This window comes from Odocoileus virginianus, chromosome 6, assembly GCF_023699985.2.
Source record: "Odocoileus virginianus isolate 20LAN1187 ecotype Illinois chromosome 6, Ovbor_1.2, whole genome shotgun sequence".
NCBI lineage: Eukaryota > Metazoa > Chordata > Mammalia > Artiodactyla > Cervidae > Odocoileus > Odocoileus virginianus.
In genome coordinates, this window is record NC_069679.1 from 34,220,995 (window position 1) to 34,238,800 (window position 17,806).

The following is a 17,806-nucleotide window of genomic DNA, read 5'->3' on the forward strand; positions in this document are numbered from 1 at the left end:
CTGATTTTTGAGGCTCTTGCAAATCTCTCAACTGAGAATAATAATAGTTAACATTTATGAAGTGGTAATAAGCCATTATGAGTCCGGCAGACCCCTAAGATGGCCCTCAATGACCCCCATTTCCTAGTGTTTACTCCCTTGTATAATCTCTTCCCCTGGCATGTAGGCTAGCCTAGTGACTTCTTTTTTGTCTATTAATACAATTTTATTTATTTTGCTTTTTCTTGGTTGCACTGGGTCTTTATTGCTGCATGGGCTTTTCTCTAGTTGCAGTGAACAGGGGTTGCTCTTTGTTGTGGTGGGTGAGCTTCTCACTGTGGTGGCTTCTCTTATTGTGGGACACGGGCTCTAGGGCACATGGGCTTCAGTAGTTGCAACTCCGAGACTCCAGAGCACAGGCTCAATTGTTGTGGCCCACAGGCTTAGTTGCTCGTGGTGTGTGGGATCTTCCCAAATCAGGTACTGAACCCATGTCTCATGCACTGAAGGTGGATTCTTTACCACTGAGCCACCAAGGAACACCCCTAGTGACTTCTAAACCAAAGAATGTGGCAACAGAGTTGAGAAATCATTTCAAATATTAGGCTAAATCTGTCTTGCTGGCAGACTCTCTCTCCCTGGTTTTGATGAAGCAAGCAATTATGCTGGGAAGGCCAGCATGGCAAGGCACTGGGGGCAGCCTCTGGCCAACATCCAACAAAGCACTGAATTCTGCCAACAACCATGTAAGTGAGCCTGGAAGGAGATCCTTCCCCAGTCATGTCTTGAGTTGTTGTTGAGTTGCCCAGTCGTGTCTGACTCTGCGACCCCATGGACTGCCACACGCCAGGCCTCCCTGCCCCTCGCCATCTCCTGGAGTTTGCCCAAGTTCATGTCCACTGCATTGGTGATGCCATCCAGTGATTCATTCTTTGCCACCCTCTTCTCCTTCTGCCCTTAATCTTTTCCAGCATCAGGAACTTTTCCAATGAGGAAAAGTTCATTGGAACAGGTGGAACAGCCACCTGTTTGCATCAGGTGACTAGAATACTGGAGCTTCAGCTTCAGCTTCAGCATCAGTCCTTCCTATGAGTATTCAGGGTTGATTTCTTTAGGATTGACTGGTTTGATCCCCTCACTGTCCAAAGGACTCTCAGGAGTCTTCTCCAGCACCACAGTTCGAAAGCATCAATGTCTTGAGACAGCACCTTAATTCTGGCTGACACTTGGACTGCAGTCTTGTAAGAGACTCTGAAGCAGAGAATCCTCACTAAACAGGATTCACATTTGGGACCCACAGATACTATGAGAATTTAATAAAATCATGTTATTTTAAAGTTGTTATGTTATTTTTATTTTTGGTTGCGCTGGGTTTTCATTGCTGCACTTAGGCTTTATCTAGTTGCAGAGAGTGGGAGCTACTCTCTTGGAAAAAAAATAAATAAATAAAGTTGTTATGGTTTGGGATAAATTTGTTATGCAGCGACAGTTAAGCCACAGAGCTAGACACCATGCTAAAGAAATCAAGACTTGATTTCTGGGTTAAAAACACACACACACAGTTACTGCTACAAAGCTAGTAAGTACAAGAACTGTGATTTGAACTCAGTTTTGTCTGATTTCTAAACCTCTGCTCTTTAGTACTAAATCACATTGCCACAAGGCCCTCTGCAAGGCTGCTCAGGCCTACCTCTCTAACTTCAGCTCTGGCCATGGTTATCTTTTCAGCTGAGACTTTAGTTCTCAAATGCAACCTGTGTTATGGTTAGGAACATCCATGCATACATTTCCCAATTCATCTCATCTAGCCAAAACTTACTCATTATTCAAGACTTAAATCAAAACCCTTCTCTTCCGGAAGCCTTCTTGGAAACAAGCCTAACACAGAAGAACCTTCTCTGCCCCATATGCCCAGTGTTGGTCATTATCATATCTTCTGTCATCCCTAATCTCTGCATGTCCCCCTCCCCACCACTACCATGCTAGGAGAACGGGGACTTGGTCTCATTCAGGGCCTGCTACAGTGCCTCCCTGGCCTGTTAGAAGACGTTTAAAGAAGTATTTGTTGAATAAGTGAAGCCAAGCAAGGCAACCTAGGGCTAGGATCCATGTCTGTGGCTCAAATGAAACATTCTTGTCCCTACAACACCTTTCTTGTTAATCTGACCTGAGTTTTGTAATTATCTTCATCTGGCTATCTAGTGACTTACCTACCATGGCTCTCCAGTTTTTGTCATTCTTTCACTCATTCATCCGCTCGACAACTATTTCCTGGGCATGACAAACCCAGCTCTGCAAGAAATAATGGAGTGCAAGATGTGACTCTTCACCTTACAAATCTCATAATCAGTTGCAAAAACAAAGCAGGAATATGAAAAAAAAAAAAAAAAAAAAGGACCAATGCTGCAAGGTAACATGCATTTAATAGAAAAACAGGTAAAAAAATGCCTTTGAACTGAGAGATTGTCGCTAGGTGTGAATCTGGTGTTATCTGAATACAAAAGAAGTAGATTCCAAGGCAAGAGGCTGAAATGAGCAGTCCTGACTCCTGTTTGCATTAAAGTGGCCAAATTCTTTTTGAAATATGAAGCTTTGGACAGCTGTGCATGAGCAGATATTCCTTTGAACTTTTATTCTAATATTATTTTTAAAAGACTCTATGGCACCCAAAGAGTGGTTTCTTCTTTAAAATGTCACTTTGGGCCTGGAGGGAAAGGAAAAAAAAAATCTGTCATGGCTATTTCAATGGTCAAAATAAATACTGAAGAAATATTTCTCTTGTATACTCAGCTCCAGAGTAGAATTTCCATGACCTGCCAGACTAGCTAAAGAGACTGAGGCCCCTTTCTGGCCAGAAGTTATAGAGGACTTCTCTAGACACTTTTAGTCCTCTTGGATTGGATCTTCAAGTAATTGCTTGAGAGAGAAGATTCTCAACTGTAGGACTTTTTCTCCCAAGCCAAGGATGGTACCAGACACCTTGTCAATAGACCTTGGCAAGTCTCCAAAGTTACACACACACACAAATATATATATATAGTGGTTATATTTTTGTTATAAATACCAAGACTGTAAGAATGATGATACTTTCTATTATTTTAATCAAGAGAATGAAAACACATTTGCTCCACAGTGTGGCAAATAGATTTTGGTATTCAAGGCCAAGTTCTATATATAGAATGGACTTTTGTGTGTACATGTTTATACTGGAGATGGCCTTGGCAGAAAATGTTCTGGTTCTTGTTGCACACAGTGATTCTTTGCATAACTTTACTCTCTATTAAATTCCAGGCTGGGTGTTCTAGCATGTAGTGAAAATAGAGCTGTACAAATTAGCATGTCTCCACAGACTCAGGATGGACTGAAATCATGCATAGGCCTGAGAAAAACCATTCACCTCTGAGACATTCTTACTGCTTGGATTATATTTGAAGGTTATTACAATGTAGGTGGGATGCTCTACTTTCAAATGACCTCCAAATACATCCCAAGCCCTAAATTTTTGCTTGAGTTTTGCATTTATATTCAACTCCCTGCTGAATTTCCTTGGGATGACACCACAAATCCACATTTAAGTGTTAGGGAAATTAAAATGGAGGAAGTCCTGTTCAGGCTTCAGAAGCAGGATAGCAGGCCTCTGACCTGCTTCTGACCATCCTAGACACTCCCCAGATTCTGTGTCTGCCTGTAAGCACAGCAAGTGAGGCAGAACTCAGATAAGAAAAGGAGTGGGTCTTGGAATCTCTTAAGCCCCTAAGAGCCTGGCCAGCCCCACAAACTGAAGAAGTCATATGACTCACAAAGTAAAACACACAGCATTGTAAAATTTAAAGGAAATACCAGAAATGACACTTAAAAGCATCAAAACAAACAACCCAATCAACAAGTGGGCAGAAGACCTAAACAGACATTTCTCCAAAGAAGACATATAGATGGCCAAGAGGTACATGAAAAGATGTTCAACACCGCTAATTATTAGAGAAATGCAAATCAAAACTACAGTGAGGTATCACCTCACACTAGCCAGAATGGTTATTACCCAAAAATCCACAAACAATAAAGGCTGGAGAGGGTGTGGGAATGTAAATTGGTTACAGCCACTAGGAGAACAGTATGGAGGTTCCTTAAAAAACTAAAAATAGAGCTACCATATGACCCTGCAATCCCACTCCTGGGCATATATCCAGAGAAAAATATGGTCCAAAAGCATACATGCACCTTTGCAGCACTGTTTATAGTAGCCAAGACATGGAATCAACCTAAATGTCCATCAACAGAGGAAAGGATAAAGAAGATGTCGTACATATATACAATGGAATATTACTCACCCATTAAAAAAATGAATTAATGCCATTAGCAGCAATATGGATGGACCTAAAGATTGTCATACCAAGTCAAGTGAGTCAGAGGAGAAATATTGTATGACATCTTTTACGTGTAGAATCTAAAAAGAAATGATACAAATGAACTTATAAAACAGAAACAGACTCACAGACTTAGAGAATGAATTTATGGTTGCCAGGGGGAATGATGGGGGAAGCACTCATTAGGGAGTTTGGGATGGACAATATACACACTGCTGTATTTAAAATGGATAACCAACAAGGACCTACTATATGGCACATGGAACTCTGCTCAATGTTATGTGGCAGCCTGGATGGGAGGGGAGTTTGTGGGAGAATGGATACGTGTATATGGATGGCTGAGTTCCTTTTCTGTTCACCTGAAACTATCACAACATTGTTAATTAGCTACACCCCAATATAAAAGAAAAAGTTCTAAAAATATATAAAATATTTTTTTAAAAAAGAAAAATCGGAGCTGTATTTTTGCATGCAAACTGATGATGGTAGGACCCCCCAAACAGCAATTTGAAATCTCTTCCCTGGGGTGGATGCACCATCTGAGACTGTTCCCAACTGGGACTCCAGATTGCAGTTACTTAGGGACTTCCTAGTACTGTTTAAGTCTGGATGTAGGTTGGCCCACTTTGATGATGTATACACTGCTACTTCTCTCTATTGTTTCTATTTCTTCTCTTTTGTTCATTGTATATTGAAATTAAGTCAAAAAATCTATAAAAAATTGAAATTATTCATTTGTGAGTAATGAGTGGTTTCTTTTGTTAATGAATCCTTCAAATCTAAAATTAAAGTAATACTCTTGGCAAAACATAAATTGGTGCTATGAACTGGATTTGTAAAACAAAACGCAACTTGTTAAGAAAAAAGAGGTTAAGATTAACGAGGTTTTTATTCCTAGATGGGAAGATCTGCCTTACTGCTTGTTAGTTGCTATAGGGGGCACATCCACTGGATTGTGTGAGAATTGGGACCCCAAATTAAAGTGGGCTGAACCTTTTGAAATTATTGAATGTTTGCAGCTCGTGCCAATTGAGAAAGGACAAAAATGCACCATGTTGGGTCTGAGAGGCTGGATCCTCCTCTCTGCATATTGTCAGGTACATGAAGCCAAATTAAAATTGGTTGAAGAGAAGTCAGAACTAGAGAAATAATTATGTGATTTGCAAGGATGATTGTCCATGTTACAATGTCAAAATTATGTGTTAGGTGACTAAGTCTCCACTTGCCAGTCGATAGCAGAAAAAGCCGCTCTAAAGGTTGCACAAGCTAAATATCAAAAGCAGCACAGTAAGGTTAACAAGAAGGTAGTTCATCCGGCGATAGCTAAATTGGGGTAGACTGGGACCCTGATGGTTGGGATATGGATATCTGGGATGATAGTTCAAATCTAGAGGCAGAGGATGATGCAAGCTCGAGAGCACAACCTAGCTCTATGCAAGCCAAGGAGGAATCGAACCCCCTAATTTTTATGCTGAGTTGGCATAGTGTGGAAAATGGAAACTGATGCCCAAGGGAATGTCATAAAGAAGGATACCCTTGAGGATAACACCCAGTATGAAATTAATGACATTCTAAGCAGATTTACTTAGAAGGCTGAAGAGCCCCTTATTTCTCAGATAGTGTGTGTATACGACACTGGAACCCTCATAGATGGGGATGGCGCAAATAAATCTGGCACTATCAGCAATGATTCTTTTGTGCAACAAGTGTTTAGAAATAAAAGTCAAAGTCCTGGAGACTCAATTCTGCTAGAAGTGGTGGTTGAAGGATGCGTTAAGAAATATCCTTTAAAATCCACCTGGCCTGGGAGTGATCGCCCTTGGTATGCATTAAAGGATTGTGTTCAGAGACTGAAGAAAAAGGCTATGAAAAGTGCCATCTTTGCAGAGCACACGAATGAGATGTCACAAATGCCTTTAACAGTACAAATGAGAAAGAAGATCTTTAAAACGGCCCCTCCAAGCTACAATTATGCCATTTTAACCCTATTTTAAATAAGATGGGCACGCCCATTAATTAACTGATAAAGTCCAGCAACTGAGTGACTTAGGAGAATGGAATTTTGAAAAATAGGAGGACAGAGAAAAAAATAAAAGCAATAACAGAGTATCTAGAAAGGACACATTTATGGCTCACCTTAAAGAGAGAGTTCCTAGAGAGGAAATTGATGGGAAATGTACTGTAAGAATGGATTAGATATAAGAAAGGCTTCCCAGAAAACCGTTAAGGGTAAGGAACAAGAGGAAGGAAAAGGGGGACCAAGCGGAAATAATCCATTTAATGACAATAATGGTAAAGATGAGTCTAAGTAATCAGATTTGTTCCCCAACCCCATTTATCCTTGGACAGATATCCTTGGAAAATTAAAAACAAACAATGACTTGTGGGACAAGCTCCATAAGTTATTTGGCTAGGAAAGATAGGCGACCTCATTTTAAAGTAATAATTTTTTTGAAAAATGACTCACCAATTACTTTTAGGGCATTATTTGATACCAGGGTGGAAGCCTCTTTAATCTATGGGAATCTTAAGAATTTTAAAAGACAAAAAAATAATAATGACAGGCCTTGGAGGTAAACAGACAAAAGCTGTACAAACCAAAATTGATTTAAAAATAGAGCAATTACCTCGAAGAACTTATTCAGTAATGACTGTTCCTATTTCAGAATATATAATTGGATTTGACATCGTGGCAGGCATGACTTTAAATCTAGAAGCAGGAAGATATCAATTTGGAGTACAGTTTACAACTGGCATCTCCTGTAATTGTGAGAAAGTTAATCATGCCCCCCTAAAACTACTGGCTGTTACCAAATTAATTCAGCTAAAACAATATCAAATTACTGTGGGACAGACTGATTATACAAGACCTATTAGAGGCTGGAGTATTAATTACTACATCTACTGAACGGAATGACCTTGTATGGCCAGTAAAAAAAAAAAAAAAGATGGCTCTTGGAGAAAGACTGTAGATTATTAGGAACTAAACAAGGTGGCAGGTATGACTTTAAACTGTCTGCTGCAGTTTCTGATACTATAACTTTAATAGAATGAATACACAGCCATTCAGGACAATGGTATGCAGTAACTGATCAGGCCAGTTCTTTCTTTACTATACTCACAGAAGAACAACCATGGAATCAATTTACTCTTACATGGCAGGGGTGACAATATACGTTCACCCACTTGGCACAGGGTTATGTGCCCAGTCCTGCTATTTGTCAATGGATTGGCACTGAACATTTAGATCACATGTAAATGTTTGATGATGTAAAAATATCTTATTATATTGATGATATTATGATACAAGGACCAACCGAGGAAATAGTGTTAAAACTCTAAACCAATGTGTTAGTATTTTAAAGAAACAAAGGATGGGAGATTAATCCCTCCAAAATTCAGGGACCTGGCCAGACTGTAAAAGTTTTGGGAATACAATGGGTTAAAGAACATAGAGAGATGTGGTCCCTCACCTAGAGGCAGACATTCTGGAATGCGAAGTCAAGTGGGACTTCAGAAGCATTACTACAAAGTTAGTGGAGGTGATGGAATTCCAGCTGAGCTATTTCAAGTCCTAAAAAATGTTGCTGTTAAAGTGCTGCACTCAGTATGCCAGCAAATCTGGAAAACTCAGCAACAGCCACAGGACTGGAAAAGATCAGGTTTCATTCCAATTCCAAAGAAAGGCAATGCCAAAGACTGTTCAAACTACCACACAACATTTCACATGCTAGCAAGGTAATCTTCAAAATCCTTCAAGCTGGGCTTCAACAGTATGTGAACCAAGAACTTCCAGATGTACAAGCTGGATTTAGAAAAGGCAGAGGAACCAGAGATCAAATTGCCAACATCTGTTGGGTCATAGAAAAAGCAAGAGAATTCCAGAAAAATATCTACTTCTGCTTCACTGACTACACTAAATTCTTTGACTGTGTGGATCACAACAAAATGTGGAATATTCTTAAAGAGATGGGAATACCAGAGCACCTAACTTGCCTCCTGAGAAATCTGTATGCAGGTCAAGAAGCATCAGTCAGAACCAGACATGCAACAGTCTGAGAACCAGACTGGGAAAGTAGTATGTCAAGGCTGTATATTGTCACCCTGATTGTTTAACTTATATGCAAGTTATCCTGCCTGTTTAACTTACATCATGTGAAATGCCAAGCTGGATGAATGACAAGCTGGAATCAAGATTTCTGGGAGAAATATCAATAACCTCAGACAGGCAGATGATACCACTCTAACAGCAGGAAGTGAAGAGGAGTTAAAGAGCCTCTTGATGAGGGTAAAAGCGGAGAGTGAAAAGGCTGGCTTAAAATTCAACATTCAAAAAACTAAGATCATGGCATCTGATCCCTTAACTTCATGGCAAATTGATGGGGAAAAAGTGGAAACAGTGACAGATTTTATTTTATTAGGCCCCCAAATTACTGCAGACAGTGACTGCAGCCATGAAATTATAAGACGCTTGCTCCTTGGAAGAAAAGCTATGAAAAACCTAGACAGTGTAAAAAAGCAGAGATATCATTTTGCCACATATTCAAAGCTATGGTTTTTCCAGTAGTCATGTGTGGATATGACAGTTGGACCACAAAGAAGGCTGAGCTCCAAAGAATTGATGCTTTCAAACTGTGGTGCTGGAACAGAATCTTGAGAGTCCCTTGGACAGCAAGGAGATCAAACCAGTCAATTCTAAAGAAAATCAACCCTGAATATTCATTGGAAAGATGTTGAAGCTATACTTTGGCCATGTAATGCAAAGAGCTGACTCACTGGAAAAGACCTTGATGCTGAGAAAGACTGAAGGCCAAAGGAGAAGGGACGGCAGAGGATGAGATGGTTAGATAGCATCATCGACTAAATGGATATAAGCAAATTCTGGGGGATAGTGAAGGGCAGAGGAGCCTGGAGTGCTGCAGTCCATGGGGTCACAAGAGTCAGACATGACTTAGCACCTGAACAACAGCAACAAACATAGAGAGATTTTACCTAAGGCAAGTGGTGCCAGTGGTAAAGAACTTGCTTGCCAATGCAGAAGATGTAAGAGATCCGGGTTCAATCCCTAGGTCAGGAAGATCCACTGGAGTAGGGAATGGCAAACCCACTCCACTATTCTTGCCTGGGGAATCCCATAGTCAGAGGAGCCTAGCAGGCTACAGTTCATGGGGTCACAAAGAGTCAGACATGACTGAAGGGACTTAGCATGCACACAAACAAAGGATAGTGAAATTTAAAAGTCCCCAGACAAAAAAGGGAGGCTCAGAAATTTAGAAGGCTATTTGGTTTCTGGTGACAGCATATTCCACATTTGGGCCAGATATTAAGTCTACTTTACAAAGTAACTAGAAAAAAGTATGAATTTCAATGGCCTGATGAGCAACAACAGGCATTTTATGCCACTAAAACTGCAATTGTTGTTGTTGTTTAGTTGCTAAGTCAGGTCCAACTCTTTTGCAACCCCAAGGAGCCCACCAGGCTCCTCTGTCCATGGGATTTCCCAGGCAGAAATACTGGAGTCGGTGCCCGTGCCCTTCTCCAAGGGATCTTGCTAACCCAGGGATCGAACCTGTGTCTCCTGCTTGGTAGATGGATTCTTTACCACTGAGCCGCCTGGGAAGCCCCCCTGAGGAAGGTAAAAGTAGATAGTTTGCAGAGCTATATGCTATTTATCAGGTATTAGAGCACTCATGGTAGCTCAGGTGGTAAAGAATCTGCCTGCAACACAGGAGCCTCAGGTTCAATCCCTGGGTTGGGACGATCCCCTGGAGAAGAAAATGGCAATCCACTCCAGTATTCTTGCCCAGAGAATTCCATGGACAGAAGAACCTGGTACAGTCCATGGGTGCGCAAAGAGTTGGACACGACTGAACAACTAACACTTTCACTTATCAGGTATTAAAGCAAGAAAATTTAACTAAATGTCATGGTCAGTAGCCAATGGATGGCCACTTGGCTTCCCCTATGGGTAAAGAATAACTGGCAAATTCACTCCAAAGTGCTATGGGGAAAGGAATTATGGTCAAATATTTTGGAAATTGCTCAAACTACTAATGTTTCAGTCTTTCATGTAGATGCTAAGAGTGTTCCAAATTCTACAGAACGATGGTATAACCCTATTACAGATGAACAGACCATAATTCAAGCATTAGAAGTCAATGCAGACTCTAGAGACTTAAAAGGTTTGACTCTACAGGCACACCAAAAATATGGCCATCTGGGAGAAAAAGCAACATACAGGTGGGCTCAGGATTAAGGTGGTTCTTTTAACTATGGCTCTCATTATATTTGTTATTTTAACATAGCTGATCTGTCAACATATTAAACACAGAAGCTTGCCACAACTAGTCAAAGGGCAACTGGCATATGACAAGCTGCCTGGGCAAATATGGCAATTTGATTATATTGGTCTGTTAATTTGAGATAAAGGATGCCAATATATATATTCTGCTGTGGACAGCTATTCTGTATATTTAGTGGCCACTCCCTTTGGGAAAGCCAATCAGACTGATAATATTAAAACACTGGAATAATTTATATTATGGTGTTTTACTCTAAATTCAGAGTGACAATGGGCCATATTTTAAGGGTAAGTTAATCCAAGAGTTTGCCCAGGAACATAATACACAATGGATTTTTCATATTTCTTATAGTCCTCAAGTTGCTGGTTTGACTGAAAGAATGAATGGTTTGCTTAAACAACAATTAATTAAACTTAGAGCGGCTCTTATAAAAATTGGAGGACTAACTTGAATACTGCCCTCAATATTTTAAGTAACAGATCTATAGGAGTATCAGAAACTCCTTTGATGAAAATGACTATGCCAAACCTACAGATTTATAAAATAGACATCCATCCTGAGACAACTGAGTATCAGAAAATTATCCCAGGAGCACCACAGCTCCTTTCCGAGGTCCTGGGGCCTCTCGACTGGATTTCTATCTCTATCTAAACATACACTTACTAAAAGATTGATATGTGCTATTTCACATATTTCAAATATGTGCTATTTTTATTGGAAATAAAATGCCTTCTGGACACTGGATTAATCAAAGAACACTCCAGTTTAGTGTTAAAAGGTATTTCTATCCATGGTGTGTGTGTGTGGGGGGGGTGGTTTATAGACTCAGACTACCAAGTAGAAATATGAGTAATTTTACAAAATAAAGGAAAGAATGATCTACTTATTAATACACAGGATTGCACTGCCCAGTTGTGGGTTCTTCCATGTGTAATTGGCAGAGTACGAAAAGGAGAACCTCCCACCTTACAAAAGGTTAGAGGTGATGCAGGGTTTGGATCCACAAATGATATGCATGCAACTGGAGTTAAAGTCTGGGTGAAGCAGCCTAATGGTCCTCCCAAACCTGCTGATACAACTGTGCAGGGGAAAGGCAACACTGTGTCAGTGATGATCCCTGGACAGGAAAAATGGAAATAGGTGCCATTAACCCACCGTTATTCTTGTGAAGAGACTATTCTTGGAAGCCTGACTGTAATGTGCATTGTCATTCACACCACAAACTTCAAGGATACGGAACAATTAAAAGAAAATATGAAGTGTATGCACTGCTATATTTAAAATGGGTAACTAACAAGGCCCTACTATATAGCACATGGGACTCTGCTCAATGTTATGTGGCAGCCCGGATGTGAGGGGAGTTTGGGGGAGGATGGATACATGTATATGGATGGCTGAATCCCTTCACTGTTCACCTGAAACTATCACAATATTGTTTGTTAATTGGTTATCAGTTCCGTTCAGTCGCTCAGTCATGTCTGACTCTTTGCGACCCCATGAATCGCAGCACGCCAGGCTTCCCTGTCCATCACCAACTCCTGGAGATTACTCAAACTCATGTCCATCGAGTCGGTGATGCCATCCAGCCATCTCATCCTCTGTCATCCCCTTTTCCTCCTGCCCCCAATCCCTCCCAGCATCAGGGCCTTTTCCAATGAGTCAACTCTTCACATGAGGTGGCCAAAGTATTGGAGTTTCAACTTCAGCATCAGTCCTTCCAATGAACACCCAGGACTAATCTCCTTTAGGATGGACTGGCTGGATCTCCTTGCTGTCCAAGGGACTGTTAAGAGTATTCTACATAATCCAATACAAAATAAAAAGTTTGGAAAAAAAGAAAATATGAAGAATGTCATTGGGGAATCTTCAACTGGAGAAATATAAGCTGGGCTTGAACTCAGGATAACTTCACCTGCCCTGCAAACAAGGCCTGTCCTTTCTTATCTCTGACTTTCCATGGACAAATTTATCTATCTGTTAGATTACACAGCACTGGTAAATATATAGCTCAAGCCTTAACTATCAATGCTAAATGGATGCTAAAGCCCCATGAACATAGCTTGATTTATGATAAAAAATTTTTACAGTTATTTAATGATTCAGAAGGCAAAAGGAGAAGAGGGCAGCAGAGGAAAAGATGGTTGGATAGCATCACCGACTCAATGCACATGAACTTGGACAAACTCCAGGAGATAATGAGAGACAGGGAGGCCTGGCATGCTGCAGTCCATGGGATCACAGAGTTGGACGCAACTTAGCGACTGAACAACAATAACAATGACTCAGTAATATTTCATCTACACCAAACTAAATCATTAACTGACATATTTGATTGGACTATTTGTTCTATGCAGTTATTTTATTACCTTGCTCAAAAGGATAAGGCCCAAGGAATTTTAATGTCTTCTAATGTGTATGCATGAAAGAAATTATTTAAAGAATGGATTCCTGACAATCACTGGGTAGTTATCCCTGAAGGCATTACTAAATGTGCTGACACCTGGAACCAAGGAACTCTGTACCACTACAGTATAGCTAATATGAGTTTAATATGCCAGTTTCACGTGTTATCTATTGTTTTTAGAGTATTGGCTATTTCATTTCACTGGAAATTATTTGGACTTTGATAACCATACACAGTTATTAACAGATTTTGACAAAGCTACCAAAAGACTTGGGCTTCCCTTGTAGCTCAGTTGGTAAAGAATCTTCCTACAGTGCAGGAGACCTGGGTTTGATTCCTGGGTCGGGAAGATCCCCTGGAGAAGGAAATGGCAACCCACTCCAGTATTCTTGCCTGGAGAATCCCATGGACTGTAGCCTGCCAGGCTGCTCTGCTCATGGGATTACAAGCCAGACACGACTTAGCTACTAAACCACCACCACCAAAAGACTGTTATATGGACATACTTCTCGCACTTGGGACCCCTACTTATTGGAGAACTCCATCAGTTTAGACCCCCCTGGGGTCTAAAAAGTCAAATGATTCACAAGGTGAAACAAACATCATTGTAAAAGTTAAAACCAGAGCTTCATTTTTGTGTGCAAACTGATGATGATATCAGTTTATGGCTTGGGATTATAAGCAGTAGCCCCCCAAACTGCAATTTGGAGTCTCCCCCTTGGGGTGGGTGTACCACCTGGGACTCTTTCCCAACTGGAACTCCGGAGAGCTGTCATTCAAGACTTTCCAATGCTGCTCAAGTCTAGACGTAGGTTGGCATAATTTGGTGATACATACGTTGTTACTTCTCTCTATTGTTTCTATTTCTTTTCTTTTAATGAGTGTATGTTGAAATTAAGTCAAATAATCCTCCATAAAAAATTGAAACTGTTTAGTTGTGAGTAACGAATGGTTCCTTTTCTTAAAGAATTCTTCAAATCTAAAACGAAAGGAAAACTTTTGGCAAAACACTAAGAGAATGAGATCCACTCCTCAGAATTTCTGAATTTTCAGTTTCAGTTAATTGGCAACAATCCGTCTCTCTTACCATTGCCTTGTTTTGGGTCCTCATTACCTCCTACCTACTACCTTTTGTGGCAGAAATTATAGGTCAGCTACACACCACTTATTCCCAACCTCCTCCCTTGGCCCAAATCTGCTACATAAGAAGATCACTGCTTTCCTAGCTTCTGTCGCAGCTAGAGGCGGCAGCTAGAATAGTCCTGACCTGATCACTGGTAGTTCACTCCAAGTCTGGTGGTCTTCCGGAGGACTTTTGCATTGATGATCAAAGGGAAGAGTTGCATCTCTCCCTGTTCCTGCCTCCTTAAACATAGATGTGTTATTTTGAGCTCAGAAGGCTATCTTCTGACCAGGATGTGACAATGTGAGGACAAAATCTTGGCAAAACAAAAAGACAGCAAGGATGCGAATGTCTTAGCCAGTGAGGAACTGCCCATCTTTACACTTCTTATGTGAGAAAACAAACTTTGCTGGCTTAAGCCAGTGTTTCATGCAGCAGTATCTAATCCCAACAGATACTTTGCTAAATCTTTTCTCTACTTATATCTGAAACACAAATCTGACCATCACATGTTCCTGTCTAAGACGCTCTGGTGGATCTCCCTCAACTTTAGGATGAGTCTTAAGCCAGAAGAGCTCCCATGGCTTGGCCTCTGCCTGTCGTCTCCTGCCCCCACCCACTGAGACCTTTAGCAACACCCAACTGTTTCCAGTTCCATATCAACAGGAGTCTCTTGCCTCCAGTATTCTTCCGGGCATGTTATCCCTGGCCCGAAGCACCCTGCCCATCTCCTGATGGTCTCTCCTTCCCTTCAGGATTCTGTGCAGACATCACATCACATGGGCAGAGAACCTCTCCTCTGTGTGGCTATGACACCTGGGGCACACTAGTGTCTTAGCTCCTCACAGAAACTACTGAAATGGCTTCTTTATGTCTGTCCTTTCATCTGGTTGAAAGGGCCTCAGAGGTAGTTTTCCTGTAATGGCAATCTTCTGTCTTCTTTTTTCTCTTATGCACTCATATGTCTACTTCAGACTGTTTTTACCACAAGCTGGGGCACAGAAGAAGAGACAGGTCTTGACAGTCCTATCTGGCTGCTAGAGTGTGAACCATCCCTCAAAGGCAGAATCGGTTCTTCTTCATATTATAAATCTCCCAGGTCTAGCACAGTACCTGTTATAACCCTCTGAGCTGTCTAGTAAACCACTGCTGATTTGAAGGGGAAAGGGTTGTAAAGAAATCTTTCTTAACTCGTGCACTTGTTTCCTGAATAACCCACTCCCTGCTTCTTTACACATTAATTATATTCTAGACTGTTGCAGGGAAGATAAAAATTTAAGGTGTAGCTTTTATGTGGGTAGACAAAGAGTCCCACCACTGAATCTGTTTGAAGGTATTCTGGTTGAGAGCATAAGACGCCCATAGAAAGACTAGCGCAGAAAAGCCAGTCTTGCTCTCTCCCCTCCTATGAGTACCACCTCAAGTACAGGCTGAACCACCCAAGTTAGCATTTGATTCCTCCAACATTGGCATTCGGCTCCTTTCACAAAGACTTCTCTCTGTGCCCAGACTGTAAGTTCCTCAGAGGTCCTGCTTTCGCCTTCCTCTAAGACTCCCTCGGCTGTCTAACACAATGCTGAGTAAATAAGGGCTGGTCAACTTCTAATGAGCTGAGAGACTGCCCAGGACTGATCTCAGTGTGTGCTGTCTCCACTGGGCACTGGCTGTGGCCATGTTTCCACAGGCTGTTGTCCTTGGCTTCATCTGCGCTGCTTTCCTAGACATCCTGTACTTCTTACCAAATTGAGTCACCTCATTTCTGCCACATGTGACCAGCTGGCCATTGTTACTTCCTCTAGAAATTAGAGAATGAGTCAGAACAATGCTAATAAAGCCAAAAATAATCACAAAAAGCCTTAATTGAACCTTTATAAAGTACCAGGTTCCAGTTATGGGACTTCCCTGGTGGTTCAGTCGGTAAAGAACCTGCCTGCAATATTGGAGGTGAGGGTTCAGACCCTGGATCTGGAAGAACCCCTGCAGAAGGAAAAGGCAACTCACTCCAGTGTTCTTTCCTGGGAAATCCCATGAACAGAGGAGCCTGGAGGGCTACCCACCATGGGGTCACAAGAATTGGACACAACTTGGTGACTAAACCACCACCACCAGGTTCTAGTTAGCACTGGAAATGCATGGTTTCCTGAATCCACTGAACATACCCAGTGTGCAGATAAAGAAACTAAGGTGAGAGGGTTTAAGGAACTTGACTAAACACAGCCAGCAAGGGGTGAAACCAGAATTCAAACCCAGGCAGTCCTACTCCGTTAGTGCGTATCTGTGACTTACAGAGCTTTTTTTGATTTGCCACACTGAATATTGCTGTGTCTGGTCCCAGGCAGAGAATGTGATCCAAAATTAACCAAAATCTGCCCTCAGCAGTAGTTTCCCGGATGCGTCTGATATCTGAAACACAGCCCAAGGACATATATTCTCTACATTCCATCCCTGTATTAAGTGATGTCATCAGAAAACAATGCACTAGGGTTACGTTATTTTACTGCTTCCAAAAAATACTTTGACTGAGTTAAGATTTAATTTTATGCTTTCAACTTTTATGGAAGGTCTTTATGAGAAAAGTCAACCTGATAAGTATTTCATTATCTTTTCATAAAACTGTATTTAAAGATACTCTCTATTTTAACAAATTTTCTCATGAAAGGTTTATAAGAAAAAGGCTTCCTAAATTCAGAACCAGGAATAAGTGTTTCCAGTCCAATCTGGGTGTCTCTTGAATCAAATATTGACTAAACTGTATGACTCCACATAGATCTCATGGCTCCAGTCACAAAACCCAAAAGTCAATCCTGAGCTCACTTCCTTTCAGGAAAGCATTTTAATTAGATAGCAATTCTCCAAGTTCATTGGGCTGAAAACTGAATGTGTCACAGTTCACACCAACCTAGTCCTTCTCCTGCCTCCGACTCCTGTCAACTGCGCTATCATGTTCCCAGACACTTAAACAGCAAACCTCAGGCACCTCTATTTGACTTCTCACTTTCCCTTTTCATGCACATCCAATTATTTGACAAACGTCACAGACCACAAATTCATTGAGATTAAGATTTTGTCTCTTTTGCTCACTAATTGTATTTTCTGCCCCTAATGCAATACCCGACACACAATAAATGTTTAATAAATATTTACTGAATGAGTAAAGTTCTGCAGATTTCCTTCCTGCCTCCTGGTCTCCAGTCTTTTGCCCTCTTTCAATCTTCCTGCCATTACTCAAGTCAGGGCATTTACCACCTCCTCTGTTAATAAACAACACTCTGACCTACCCAGTCTTAGCCCACAAGTTCCAGTCTATCAGAGTCCAGCTGCTGCTAAGTAAGCTTCCTAAAATACCTGCATATGCACTTTCCTTGTTCAAAAGCTCCCCCGACCTAACATTCAAGATAAGCGTTTGGTATTATTCTTACATCTGCTTCCAATAACAACTACATGATTTAGTGAGTGAACAACAACAAAATGAGTGAAGAGAAGCAGGAGGCGAGGCCAGACCACGGCAGCTGGGGAGGAAGACGCTGATTAGAACTAAGCACAGGGTCAGCATGAGGACAGACAGCTTAAGCACCTTTCAGGCTGTGGGAATGAAAGAAGGTTATGTAAAGCAGGTTAAAATGGTAAAGCGCCA